Source organism: Giraffa tippelskirchi, chromosome 8 (genome assembly GCF_054371585.1).
Source record: "Giraffa tippelskirchi isolate mGirTip1 chromosome 8, T2T-mGirTip1v1.2.pri, whole genome shotgun sequence".
NCBI classification, from domain to species: Eukaryota; Metazoa; Chordata; class Mammalia; order Artiodactyla; family Giraffidae; genus Giraffa; species Giraffa tippelskirchi.
The window spans coordinates 118,900,878-118,916,134 of NC_137282.1; the positions used below are offsets into that span (position 1 = coordinate 118,900,878).

General features: G+C 35.6%; 1 long non-coding RNA gene across 1 annotated transcript; it reads right to left on the bottom strand.

Annotated features, from left to right (window-relative positions):
- Positions 1 to 4,562: 4,562 nt before the first annotated feature.
- Positions 4,563 to 8,752, bottom strand: LOC145517420 (uncharacterized). Its single transcript, XR_014062027.1, has 2 exons — positions 8,663 to 8,752; positions 4,563 to 4,848 (listed from the first exon to the last, which is right to left on the bottom strand). It is a non-coding gene; the product is annotated as an uncharacterized LOC145517420 (long non-coding RNA).
- Positions 8,753 to 15,257: the final 6,505 nt, after the last annotated feature.

Sequence of the window (15,257 nt, forward strand, 5' to 3'; positions counted from 1 at the left end):
ATTTCTGCAAAGAAAACATACCGAAGGCCAACAAATACATGAAAAGATGCTCAACATTGCTCATTATTATAGAAATTCAAATGGAAACTATAGTAAGGTATCACCTCACACCACTCAGAATTGCCATTATCAAAAATCTACAAACAGTAAATGCTGGAGAGGATTGGAGAAAACAGTACCTCTTTGCACTGTTGGTAGAAATGTAGATTGATATAACCACTATGGAAAACAGCATGAAAGTTCCATAAAAAACTAGAAATAAAACTGACATATGACCCAACAACCTCACTATTAGGCGTATACCCAGAGAAAATCATAATTAAAAACAACACATGTACCCCAAATTCACTGCAGCACTATTTACAATAGCCAGAATATGGACACAACCTAGATGTTCATCAACAGAGGAATGGATAAAAAAGTTGTCGTACATATATGCAGTGGAATGTTAATTATCTATAGAAACAAATAAAATTGAATCATTTGTAGCAATGTGGATGAACCTAGAGTTGGTCACACAGAGTGAAATAAGTCAGAAAGAGAAAAACAAATACTGTGTATTAGCACATATATATGGAATCTAGAAAAATGGTACTGACGAACCTATTTGCAGGCAGGAATAGAGACACAGACATAGAGAATGGACTTTTGGACATAACAGCAGATAGGACATATATACACTGCCATGTGTAAAATAGCTAGCTAGCTGTAAGCTACTGTACAGCACAGGGAGCTTAGCTTGCTGTTCTGTGATGACCTAGGTGGGTGAGATGCAGGGAGGTGGAAAGGAGGCTCAAGAGGGAAGGGATATATGTATACACATAGCTGATACACAGTGTTATACAGCAGAAACTAACACAACAAAGTAAAGAAATTATACTCCAATTAAAAAAAAAAAGACTAGGTTAAGTCTACATATATCAGAAGGCATACATAAATAATGAGACTCTTATATAGTATAATTCCATTTTTTTAACCAAACCAAACTGTATACATGAGATCATGCAATGTTGTATAACAACAGAAAAACAGGAAGAAGTTTGACAAGAGGTTTTTAATTGGTTATCTCAGGAAATAAATGGTCCTTAAGTGTTTCTTTATTCGACTTTTCATTTATTTCTTTTGTGTAAAAGCAAAGTAACAATTTGGAATTTCAAAAAATAAAACAGAGAAAATGATTGGACCATGATTATAAGAGCTAAGCTTATATCATGGAATTTTGCAGCACAGTCATTTCAAGGAGTGGTTAAGATCAAGACAGAGGCATGATCAGAACAATCTAAAGAGAACAACAAGAGGTGAGATGTGGAAAATATAGTGCATCTGTGCTTCCAAGTACTTTACTACAAAGGACAGTTGGCATGTGAGGCAGTTGGACAGGAAATGGGTTCACGGAAGGGAATTACTAGGTTAGGAAAATAGGAACTTACTTTGTATTCTCATAGGAAGAATCATAGTAAGGGAATGGGATCTAGTGCAGGAGGGGAGGCATTGGCCTTGGAGTGGGGGGCGGAGCACAGTCAGGAGGCCATTGAGAGGACAGGGGCACAGAGACTTTTGTGGTTAGCTGTCATTGCTTACATTGTTTTCTCAGTGAAATAGAAAGTGAGGTCACCAGTCACGAGTAGGAGAGTGGGAAAAGAGATGAAATTTTGAAAGCAAGGAATGTGGAATCCAGAGAGAGAGCACACTGACTAGGGTAATAAGACTTTATGATTTAGCACGAGTCTTTAGAATCACCCGTTGGTTTACTTTTCCAGTCATAGTCACTTGCGTTGGTCTAGCGTGGTTCTAGCTAGTGTCTAGGCAAAGAGGTGGGTTTAGGCAAAGCAAACACAAGGGAGAATGAACTGAAATAGGGGCTTTTGCACTCAGAGTTCAGCAACAACATTTATATTGTCTTTTTATTGCTAGTTTCCCTTACTTCTGCTGCTATAAATTGCAGGTAGCACAAGCGATGAGAGGTATGGTTCCCTGGTGAGAGCTTCCAGGCGACTGTGAGTTTTCTTTGCCCAGACATGTTGGAGAGTGTCTCATGGTCTTTTGTAGGTTTGGGCCAGAGATTAGTGATTTTGAGGCTAAAGTGCTCCCTGGAAGACCTCTGCATAATGTAAGGACGCCACCATGATTTTTCATCTTATGATGTGCTTCTTTGTTTTAATCTTTTGTCTTAAAGCTTTAATCTTTGTCTCCATCCTTTGTCTTAAAGCTTTTGTAACTCAGTGAGCTGAAAGAAGGCAGTGTATTTTGTTCCTCACTATCTGTGACTTTTATTAACTTATAACTTATTAACTTATAAAAACTTTAATTAAAGCAATACTTTTGGGATTTACCATGGCATTAGTAGAAATAAATGTGTATTCATACAAACTCATGTCATGTAAAATGTGCGTTTCTTATAAATCACTTAACTCCAGAGAAAAATCACTTTCTTAATAACCAGTGATATAATGTTCTGTTGCAGTTGTTAGAATTTTGCACCCATCTTAAGTTTTGACAAAATATATTGCAAGTTAATCATCAATTATATTTACTTTTTGTCTGTTTATATGACATGATGGATTGCATCATCAACTCGTTGGACACGAATTTGAGCATAGGAGACAGCGAAGGACAGGGAAGCCTGGTGTGTTGCAGTCCATGGGGTCACAGAGTCAGACACAAATGAGTGACTGAACAACAACAACCGTGTATATCTAGACAAGTTTTAATCAGCACATAACATTTTAAAAAATGTTTTTTGCTTTCTCACATTTCATTATGGATCTCGAACCTTTATAATAAAGCAAATTTCACTAACGATTAGTGATGTTGAGTATCTTCTAATGTGCTCATTGGCCGTTTGTGTATATATATATATTTTTTTGTTTGTTTGTTTGTTTGTTTGTTTGCTTTGAGTAATGTCTAGTCAAGTCTTTTGCCCAGTTTCAAATCACATTTTTTTTTTTTTGCTGTTGTTGTTGAATTGCAGGAATTCTTTATATATCCTGGATATTAACCTTCAGGATAATAAAATTACATCCAGGATATTAACCTGGATAATAAAAATGTGTTATTTTCTCACATTTTGTGGATTGCTTTTTCAATCTGCTCATAATATCCTTTAATGCACAAAAGTTTCTTTTAAAAAAATGTGTTTATGAAACTTCCTCTAAAGTGGAAAAATAATTTGAAAGTCAAATTTAAATTTAGCTTTAGTCAGTCCTAGTATTTCTCTGCACTAATGGGTTTGGAAAGTTATGCCATATTAGATGAGTTTAAGCAGAAATCACATGAATAAAGTCTGTGCTTCTGAAGACATCATCACTTAATTTTGACATTGAAACAAAAATATTTGCAGTCTTAAATATGTTTGGATCATGTTTTTTGGTGTTTCTTTAAATAGAATTGTACTGAAAAAAGAATAAAAGAATAATGACTTGGGCTTAGTAGATGAAGGGATCTGTGAACTTACATACCTGTAGTATTAACTTTGTGCCTTCTTTCAGGGGCTCAGATGGTAAAGGATCTGTCTACAGTGTGGGAGACCTGGGTTCTATCTCTGGGTCAGGAAGATCACCTGGAGAAGAAAATGGCAACCCATTCCAGTATTCTTGTCTTGGAGGAGGAGCCTGGCAGGCTACAGTCCAAGGGGTCACAAAGGGTCAGACACGACTGAGTGACTAATACTTTCACTTTCACACTTTCAGTATCAGCACCAGTAGCAGCCAAAGTCCACTATCAAAATGTCAAATAACATTTATGAAACCTAACTGTTTTCTATCCTATGATCTTTATATTTGATTCTCAGCCAGGAGCACAGTTTTTCCATAGCCTTACATACTTGATTCCAACTCAACATTCAGAACTTATCTCATATGTGAAACGAATTGCCAGTCCTGGTTCGATGCATGACACAGGGTGCTAGGGGCTGGTGCACTGGGATGGCCCAAAGGGATGAGATGGGGAGGGAGGTGGGAGGGGGGTTCAGGATGGGGAACACATGTGCACCCATGGTAGATTCGTGTCAATGTATGGCAAAACCAATACAATATTGCAAAGTAAAAAATAAATAAATAAAACTGAAAAACTGAATAAATAAAAGTTGTATAATACTCAAAAAAAAAAAAAAAACTCATCTCCAACATCATCTCTTAAAAAGATCTTGGCCAATCTGGCTGAATGAAAAATCCCCACTTTCACCCTATGTCCCTGTTTACCCCAATCAGATCTACTGCACTTACAATAGACTAAAATTGTCTATGTTTACGTGGGGATTGTTTCTTCTCCATATTCTCACTAGATGTGTGCTCCACAAAGGAGCCAGCCTGTCTTATTTATCTGGACCCTCAGTACTGGAATAGATAAATAAAATATTTACAGAATAAATGAGATGAAATGATGTTATGCTAAGAATTCTAATGAACTTATATCTTCCCCCAAATTTTTAAAGTCATGAGTATTTTTTTCATTAATTACACAGTCAAATGTAAAATGATTACATATGAACCATTTTTCAGGTATTTTGTTACTTTGCAAAAGTTTGAAGATATGGATGAAATAATACAAATTGAAAAAAAAAGTTATTTGTGGCTTTGTTTATTGATCATTATGGAAAATACATTGCCGACATCTTACCATTCATAGTGAATGGATATTTTGTAACTAGTTTTTTCAGAGTCCAGGCAAGACTTTATTTCTTTACTTGCTTGTAGGCCTCTTATACACAGAAAATGTAGCTTTCCCTCTGATATTGAGAAAAAACATTTTGTGATTTTCTAAGCTTTTGAGAGTCCTTTCAGTTTCCCTATCTTTAATTCTTTAGTTCAGAAGCACTCAGTAGTAAACCAGTCTCTACTTCAAAAAACCCTGTATGAAACATAAATGAGACATTTAATAGCATGGTAGCATTTTTCAAAGTCTATGAAATGCTATTTTTAACATTACTAGTAAAGCTTATGATTTAAGTAAATTAGGTATTAATTTTAGTTTTATTTTTTCCAAGTTTCTTAAAAGAGCTACACATATATTAAATAATTAGACGTTCTGAATACCATAATTATAGAAAGCTTCAGCTTTTAATACATGTTACAACACATCAATTTAAATGGAAACTGGCTGCTGTTGCTTCCTCTACTTAGACACTGTTAAGATCTTTCTTTTCCTTTTCTCCACACCCTCTCCAGCATTTATTGCTTGTAGTCTTTTGAATGGCAGCCATTCTGACGGGCGTGAAATGGTACCTCATTGTGGTTTTGATTTGCATTTCTGTAATAATGAGTGATGTTGAGCATCTTTTCATGTGTTTATTAGCCATCTGTATGTCTTCTTTGGAGAAGTGTCTGTTTAGTTCTTTGGCCCACTTTTTGATTGGTTCGTTTATTTTTCTGGAATTGAGCTGCAGGAGTTGCTTGTATATTTTTGAGATTAATTGTTTGTCCATTGCTTTGTTTGCTATTATTTTCTCCCATTCCGAAGGATGTCTTTTCACCTTGCTTATAGTTTCCTTTGTTGTGCAAAAGCTTTTAATTTTAATTAGGTCCCATTTGTTTATTTGTGTTCATCGCAGCACTGTTTATAATAGCCAGGACATGGAAGCAGCCTAGATGCCCACCAACAGATGAATGGATAAGGAAGCTGTGGTACATATACACAATGGAATATTACTCAGTCATTAAAAAGAATACATTCGAATCAGTTCTAATGAAGTGGATGAAACTGAAGCCTATTATACAAAGTGAAGTAAGCCAGAAAGGAAAACACCAATACAGTATACTAACACATATATATGGTATTTAGTCAATCGGTAAAGATAACCCTGTATGCGAGACATCAAAAGAGACACAGATAAATAGAACAGTGTTATGGACTCTATGGGAGAGGGCAAGGGTGGGATGATATGGGAGAATGGCACTGAAGCATGTAAATTATCATATGTGAAACGAATCGCCAGTTCAGGTTCAACACATGATACAGGGTGCTCGGGGCTGGTGCACCGGGATGACCTGGAGGGATGGGATGGGGAGGGAGGTGGAAGGGGGGTTCTGGAAGGGGAAAACATGTACACCCATGGTGGATTCATGTCAATGTATGGCAAAACAAATACAATATTGTAAAGTTAAAAAATAGAAAATAAACTAATTAAAAAAAATCTTTCTTTCAATTCTTTGTTAAAAAATACCTCAGGTTCTTTTTTTAAAGCACCTTTCATTTTAGCAGGATGATACGTTGGAAACAATCCTACCTATCTTGAAATCCTAAATACCAGAGTGATTAGTGAAAAATGGAGTGTTTCCATTACTTTTTTGTCATGCAGACTCTTTTCGTATCATTAATTTTTTAGTGCTAACAGAGTAACACAATATTCTAAGGTGCAACCCTTTCCCCAATGAATCTCATAAATCTCATGGCCACAGTGGTTGGAAAGCCAAGGGCTTTTATAATTGCACATATTTATGGTCCAGAGACAAATGTCTTTCACAGGATTTATTTGTGTTGTTATATGGCATAGTGTGATGGTCTCTGGGTAAGTAATCTGCAAACCTCGGCTCTGACTGAATCTGGGTCACCGGCTGGGCCAGCTGAAACTTGAAAATATCAACTTTTTTCAGTAGATATTCACACTTAAATGTTAATAATGATTTCTATGGGCTTCCCTGGTAGCTCAGATGGTAAAGAATCAGCCTGCAATGCAGGAGACCTGGGTTTGACCCCTTGGTTGGAAAGATCCCCTGGAGAATGGAAAGGCTACCCACTTCAGTATTCTGGCCTGGAGAATTCCATGGACTGTATAGTCCATGGGGGCGCAAAGAGTCGGACATGACTGAACGACTTTCAAGTTCAATGCTTTCTAATTGGTTTTATAATATTAGGTATATTGATATACTATGATGTTTTTCATAGAGGAGAAGCAAAATGTTTTATATAAAAGAAAACCATGATTTTCTAGCAAGACTAGACTCTTCCTTAACAAGTTTGATATTTCTGACTTAAGTTAGGACAATTCTCTCTAGCTTCCTGTGGGAGGTGGTGGTGGAATGAGACGATGAAGTAATTACTAATTACTAATTACAGGTGGACTCTAATTTGGGATCTGTCTTCAAATTTTGGGTCTCTTGAGTTGGTAATACCTTGCATATTAACATGGGAAGTAGTAGTTTCTTATACTCCAATATAGATGCCTAAAGATTGAAAAAAATTATTTTCAACCCCAAAGAAAAGGAGTTTCTACAAATGAAAATGAGTGCCCTTGAAAGTAGCCTCAGGAAGATCTACCTAAAGTAGATAATAATAGCTAATTATATCCCTAACTTTCTGCCTGCTGATTTCCAAATGAAGGAAATGAGCCATTAACAGTGCCATTGGCAGCACAGATATGTGTCTACCACCACGTCTGTAGAGCCCAAATATATTCAGGAGGTTAGCAGTAGGTAAGCAGAAAATATTCAGTAAAGTTCAGAAACAATTTATAAAAGCAGATAAGAGGCAAAGATTTTACCAGGTAATCTTTTCAGGATGACAAATATATTAGTTTAACTCACAAATCACATTTAGTTCTTCATTTTTAAATTCAAGTTGGAAGATATATATTTAATAAAGCATTTAATTGAAGCAAAATGCATTTGATTATTGCTTTGATACAAATAGGCTGAAACCTTTTGGATAATATGCATATTTAAAAGCTTATAATTTTATTAAAAAGACTTAACATGTTGGCAATATTTGAGACATGTTTTAAAAATATATTAGTGAACTGAGTTAAATGAGACTTTTTTTTTTTGAGCCACACATTTTAAGTTCTATACATTGACTTTTGACTGTGTACTTTTGTTAATTATTTTTTTTCAGAATTATTTTCATCATTAACATAATTTTATTTTCTACAAAGATGGTATTAGTGATGCTTAATTGCCTTATCTTTTCTTTATCCTTTGAGTCATCCATAGCATCATCGTAATTAGTAATGAAAATGAGTAAAATACTTTAAGAACTTCAAAATATAAATGTATTAGATAGTTTTCACAATGATTTAAAATTGTGATATTAAAAAAAACTATCAAAAGGGTGAGCATACTAGGCTTCTACATTCTTACAGACTGATAATTATGAAATAAGATAAAACACTCAAGAATAAATGGAACAATGCCTGAACACCAGAAAAAAATAACATAAAATTGTCTAAAGTATAACAACATGAAAAACCTCTATTCATACATTGATTATTAAATGTGATCATTTTTGTCATTTTAAAAATTAATAATACATTAGTGCTCACCTTAGGTAAGCATTATGTCAACTGCCAATTTTCTCTTTCTCTTTTATTTTCAAATTACCAAATGAATTAAATCCTTAAAATACCACCATTGCAAAAAATGCATATAGTTACTCAAGTTAAACTGAATCTCTGAATTCATTACATTCTTTTGTGTATAAGTTAAATTTTTGTCATCCAGACTGAGCCAACCTGGAGAAAGAAAAAATGATCAGTTGTATAATTTCTGCAACTTTTTAAACAATGACTATTTTTAGCATCCTTAGCTGAAACTTACTTTTCATACCGATTTTTAAGATTATAAATAATATTGACTGCTGAAAGGATAACTAACTTTTTCGTATAATATTTTAAATTTACAATAAATAGTACACATGTAGTGTTTGATAAAACTTTAAGGCTATTTTTTACCTTGATTAGTGTTTATGAAGCTTCCATACTTTGCCTTTGTCATCCATCAAACAGGTGATCTTTCTTGTCACTTGTTCTATATTCAAGGTGCTGTATAAACATTGAAAATTTATGAAGAATTTTGAGAAAATGTACCTTTTTATGTTAAAAAACAAAAGGATGTTCTTTATATTTTATCTTCCCTAAGAATTTTCAAAAATGAATAGTAAAAAATAATTGATTGTCTTATTCTTTCACTAGAGAAAAAGTTGACGTTATATATTGTTTCAAACTTATCTACTGAAGAAAGTGAAAGTGTTAGTGATTCAGTCCTATCTGACTCTGTGATCCCATGGACTGTAGCCTATCAGGCTTCTCTGTCTGTGGAATTCTCCAGGCAAGAATTCTAGAGTGGATAGCCATTCTTTTCTCTAGGGGATCTTCCTGACCCAGGAATAGAACCCAGGTCCTCTGCATTGCAGGTGGATTCTTTACCATCTGAGCCATCAGGGAAGCCCCTTGTATATAGTAGCCATATTTAATGTTTCTTATTGAGCTCAATTGTGGCATCAGGAGGTAGGAAATGGTAACAGAAGTCTCTCCAAGATTTAACATAATTCTCCCACCAAAAACTATACTAGTGAAACTGATAATGAAATTTCAAAATTACTAACAGTATAACTTTGTCTTTTGTTCCTTACCTTTCATGTTTTTGTAAAGAAAAGTGAAAGATAAAAACTTCAGGAAGGTCATTGTGGAATAAGATAAAGGAGAAACCCTTGTTTATCACTCAATAAGTAATTACCAGTGGGAATTTTTTTTTTAAAGAATTAAGCTGCTAAATCAATTATTGAGTCATAAAATCATTGGAATATAATGAAAAACAAATGCCAAAGAAGTAAGCCAACCATTAGAACAGGAAATGCTTTTCACCTTTTCTAAGGCTCGGGTGTGTGGAGTACAGGAAATCCATCTGCCAACCTCTGTACCCATGAACACCCAGTTTATCATAACTACAGTATACTCCTACTCATCTCTATCAAATCTTTTCTCTTCAAATGTGCTTTAAACCCCATCAGCTGCCTTCAAATTGCCAGAATCAAGGGTCATCTGTTTGCCCTCAAGTTATTCAATCTTTCAGCAGAAAGCGCCACTCTCTTCTTGAAATGCTTTCTACCCTTGGATTCTACAAAATAAGTCCTTGATCTCCTTGAATTGTAAGCAGTTCCTCGACAATTGCCTTCCTTGAATCCTTCTGTTATGACTTTAAATGTTAGGTTAAGCCATAGTTTTGTTTTTTTTTTTTTAACTTTTCCTGTATCTATGTTATTTCCTTGTGATCGTGACTTTGCAAATTAGTTGTACTTAGCTGAATCATAATTGTCTACATCATCTCTGTGCTTCCCTTGGAGGTACAGGCACCTTCCACAATCTCATTTGGCTGAATAATAGTCACTTCAGATTGAATATGTTGAACACAGGACCTTTGTTTCACCCCATTCAGTACTCGAACCTATATGTGCCATCCCTGGTCTTCCCCATCACGGTAAATGGAAGACTAGGTAAAATTAGGTAAAAAAAAAAAAAAGATATATATATATATATATATATATTCTATTCAAATATGGAAACTAGAAACAGTTAATCATGTGAATTATGAAGTTATAATTCCACTGATGAAATTTCAAGGGTTGTGTCTTACTGTAGATATTAATATGAAACTCTTTTCGCAGTTAGGGAAGTTCCACTGAAAACTGAGAAGACAGGTGGTGAATTAATAGTCATAAAATGCATTGTTCTATGAACCTCATTTAGAATTAATAAAGGAAATAAAAGAAACATGAATCTGGCTAGGACAATGGTAAGTATATTTTCTGGTTTAGTGTAAGAGTGTTCCAGCATCATTTTTCAGAATTAGAGAATAGTGCTGTAATTTTCTTCAGGCTATAATAACTGTTTTCAATTTTTTTGTCTTACTCAAATGGGTAATTCCTTTGCAGATAAAATATTTTGGGGTTGGGGAGGCTAGGAAGAGAGTTTCTTCCCTGGAAACAGATGGATGGTTTATTTCAATGGATGATATGTGCTAATAGCACATATACACAATTTTAAACTGAAAGTTTATTTACCCTTTGGGGTGGCTGCAGATTGGCATGGGTTAAATGATTAATCACTCCAGTCTCTCTTTCTCTCTCTTTTTTTTTTACATATGAGAATACAAATGGCATCATTGACTCGATGGACATGAGTATGAGTAAGCTCTGGGAGTTGGTGATGGACAGGGAAGACTGGCATACTGCAGTCCATAGGGTCACAAAGAGTCAGACACGATGGAGCGATTGAACTGACATGAGTCTGAAATAAGTTAAATGACAAATGAAAAGAACTGGGGTTTGGAATCAGACTACTCAGCTTTGATGTCACCCAAGTAATGGTGAAAGCTTTCCAAATTGCTCACCCTCCCTAATCTACTTTCTTAATCTCTCAAGGAGAGAATAATATATAAGGTTAGACATAATTTTATTTAAAAAATGAGTTAATGTATAAAAACGTATAGTAAGCTAACATGGTGGAGTAGAAGGACATGACATCTTCTCCTCTGAGAACTCCAAAATTGCAAATAACTGTTGAACAACCATGGACAGGAGAATGTTGGATCCCACCACAAGATGATACCCATGTCCAAGGGCAAAGGAGAAGCCCCGACAAAGCAAACTGTGGAAATAGACTCTTGGAGGGCACAAAAAATCTTGTGTTCATGAAGAGCCAGGAGACAGGAGTAGTGACCCCACAAAAGACTGAACCAGACTTGCCTGTGAATGTCCAGGAGTCTCCAGCAGAGGTGTGGGTCAACGGTGGCCTGCCGTGGGGTCAGGGGCACTGAATACAACAGGTCTGGCATAAGTCCTTAAGTTTGGCCTCAGGTCAAACTACAGGGAGAGAACACAGCCCCACCCATCAACAGAAAATTGGATTAAAGATTTACCGAGCATGGACCTTCCCATCAGACCAAGACCCAGATTCCCTCACATTCATTCCCTCCCATCGGGAAGCTCCCACAGACCTCTTATCCTTATTTATCAGAGGAAAGACAGAATAGAAACCACAATTGCAGAAAGGAATCAAACTGATCACTTGGATCACAGCCTTGTCTAACTCAATGAAACTATGAGCCAGGCTGTGTAAGGCCACTCAAGATGCATGGGTCATGGTGGAGAGTTCTGACAAAACGTGGCCCACTGGAAAAAGGAATGACAAACCACTTCAATATTCTTGCCTTGAGAATCCCATGAAGAGTATGAGAAGGCAAAAAGATATGACACTAAAAGATGAACTCCCCAGGCTGGTAGGTGCCCAATATGCTACTGGAGAAGAGTGGAGGAATAGCTTCAGAAAGAATGGAGAGGCTGAGCCAAAGCAAAACAACAACCAGTTGTGGATGTGACTGGGGATGGAAGTAAAGTCTGATGCTGTAAAGAACACTATTGCATAGGAACCTGGAATATTATGTTCATAAATCAAGGTAAACTGAAAGCGATCAAACAGGAGATGGCAAGAGTGAGCATCTACATTTTAGGAACCAGTGAACTAAAATGGACTGGAAAGGGAGAATTTAATTCAGATGAACATTATGTCTACTACTGTGGGCAAGAACCCCTTGGAACAAACGGAGTAGATCTCATAGTCAACGAAAAAGTCCAAAATGCAGTACTTGTGTGCAGTCTCAAAAACAACAGAATGATCTGTGTTCATTTCCAAGGGAAACCATTCAATATAGCAGTAACTCAAGTTTATGACCCAACTACTAATGCTGAAGAAGTTGAAGTTGAATGGGTCTATGAAGACCTACATGACCTTCTAGAACACCAAAGATGTTCTTTTCATCACAGAGGACTGGAATGCCAAAGTAGGAAGTCAAGAGATACCTAGAATAACAGGCAAGTTTGGCCTTCATTAACTATGCTAAAACCTCTGACTGTGTGGATCACAACAAACTGTGGAAATTCTTAAAGAAATGGGAATACCAGACCACCTTAACTACCTCCTGATAATTGTGTGTGCAGGTCAAGAAGAAACAAATAGAACTAGACATGGAACAGTGGACTGGTTCCAAATTGGGAAAGGAATACATCAAGGCCGTATTTTTTAACCTTGATTATTTAACTTATATGCAGAGTACATCATGTGAAATGCTTGTCTGGATGAAACACAAGCTGGAATCAAGATTGCTGGGAGAAATATCAATAACCTCAGATATGCAGATGACACCACCCTTATGGCAGAAAATGAAGAAGAACTAAAGAGCTTCTTGATGAAAGTGAAAGAAGTGAGTGAAAAAACTGGCTTAAAACTCAACATTCAAAAAACTAAGATTATGGCAAAAACTAAGACTTGCCATTACTTCATGGCAAATAGATGGGGAAACAATGGAAACAGTGACAGACTTCATTTTCTTGGGCTCCAAAATCACTGCAGAGGGTGACTGAAGCCATGAAATTAAAAGATACTTGCTCCTTGGAAGAAAAGCTATGACCAGCCTAGACAGCATATTAAAAAAACAGAGACATTACTTTACTTACAGAGGTCCATATAGTCAAAACTATGTTTTGTTTTTTTTTTTTTTCCAGTAGTCATGTATGGATGTGAAGGTTGGACCATAAAGCAGACTGAGCACCAAAGAACTCATGCTTTTTAACTGTGGCATTGGAGAAGACCCCTGAGTCCCTTGGACAATAAGATCAACCCAGTCAATCCTAAAGGAATCAGTCCTGAATATTCACTGGAAGAACTGATGCTGAAGCTGAAGCTCGATACTTTGGCCACCTGATGCGAAGAACTGACTCATTGGAAAGGGCCTTGATGCTGGGAAAGATTGAATGCAGGAGGAGAAGGGGACAACTGAGGATGAGATGGTTGAATGGCATTACTGACTCGATGGACATGAGTTCGAGTAAACTCTGGGAGCTGTGATGGACAGGGAGGCCTGAGGTGCTGCAGTCCATGGGTCACAGAGAGTCAGACATGACTGAGCAACTGAACTAAACTGAACTGAGAAAGTAATTATTTGGGCTACATGTTTCAGAAAGAGTGATCATAGCAACATTCATCTGCTTTTGCTCATTTTTCTGAAACTGACTTTGTTCATTCAAGGGAGCTTTTTCAAGGCTCCCTTCAAGGCTTGGAATTTATTGACACAGAATGGATCATAATTTACTTACAAAATAATGTCTTAGCTACATGCTTGTCCATTCTACCTTACTGAGAAATTGTGATATAGATTTTTATTTTAGTTATCCTTCTCAATTTTGGCTTCTGTGCACTTTCTTGAGTTCTGAACACTGCATGACGGCAAAGGCTGTTATCCACTAATGCCATAATCTTTCCTGGGCTGTGCTCCTGACTTTGTTCTCAGACATTTTCATACACACAGGGAAACTGATGAAATCTACCAGAATGGGTCAGCATATAAAGTTAACTTACAAACATGAATTTTGTTTCTTTATATGCATGACAAACTTGGAGACTGAAACTTTTTAAAAACCCAGCACTGTATATACCACAAAAAAAGAAAAAATTAAAAAGAAATATGAACAAGACTCTTACACGGAAAACCCCAAAATATTGCTGAGAAAAATTAAAGATACAAAAATGTGTAGAGATATAATGTCTTCCAGAATTGAAAGGCACGATGTTGCTAAGATGCTAATTTCCCCCAAATTGATTTCTAGAGCTATCACAGTTCCACTCAAAATCTAATAGGAATTTAGCAAAAAAAAACCAAACAAGCTGATTCTAGAGTTCATATGTAAGTGCAGAAGGCATAGAATAGTCAAACCTACTGTAAACAAGAAAAGACTGTGCTTTGGAATTCTAATGATCCATGGTTTGAGCACTTACTCTAAAGCTAGTTATTATGACAGTGCTACACTGACATGAATATAGGCAAACATATCAATTTAACAAAATTCAAAAATAATTGATTTCCTATAAAGCAAAGATGTAAAGACATTTCAGTAGAGAAAGGATAGTCTTTTCAAGAAATGTTGCAGGAACAATTGTTTATCCATATGTTAAAAAAATGGATTTGTATATATTTTTGTACCACGTATAAAATATTACTCAAAATGGTTCACAGACCTAAATGTAAAATCTAAAAATTTTAAGTTTCTAGAAGAAAATTTCTGAGAAAATGTTTATGAATATTTAAAGATTTTTCAGTATTTAGAAAGTATAATCCATAAAATAAATTTTCATTAAAATTAAAAACTGATCTTTGTAATAACATTATTAAGATAATTAACAAACAAGCCACAGATAGGGAGAAAATGTTTGCACATTGTGTATCTGATAGAGAATTTGTGTCCTGAATGTGAAAAATAGGAAGTCAAAAATTTTTTTTTAAATGTGTAAAGACTTAGAAGATACTTCAAAGACAAATGTGTGCAAAGAAGCCCATGAAAAAAAAAATGCTTAACAACATTAATACTTAAGATAATGCAAGCTAAACAGTGTGATACCACCGTATATTCATCAGAATGTTGAAAGTTGAATAGATTGACCAGGTTGTGGAGGTATTATAACTTCCAGGCATTTCTGTTGGAAACTCAAAATGACA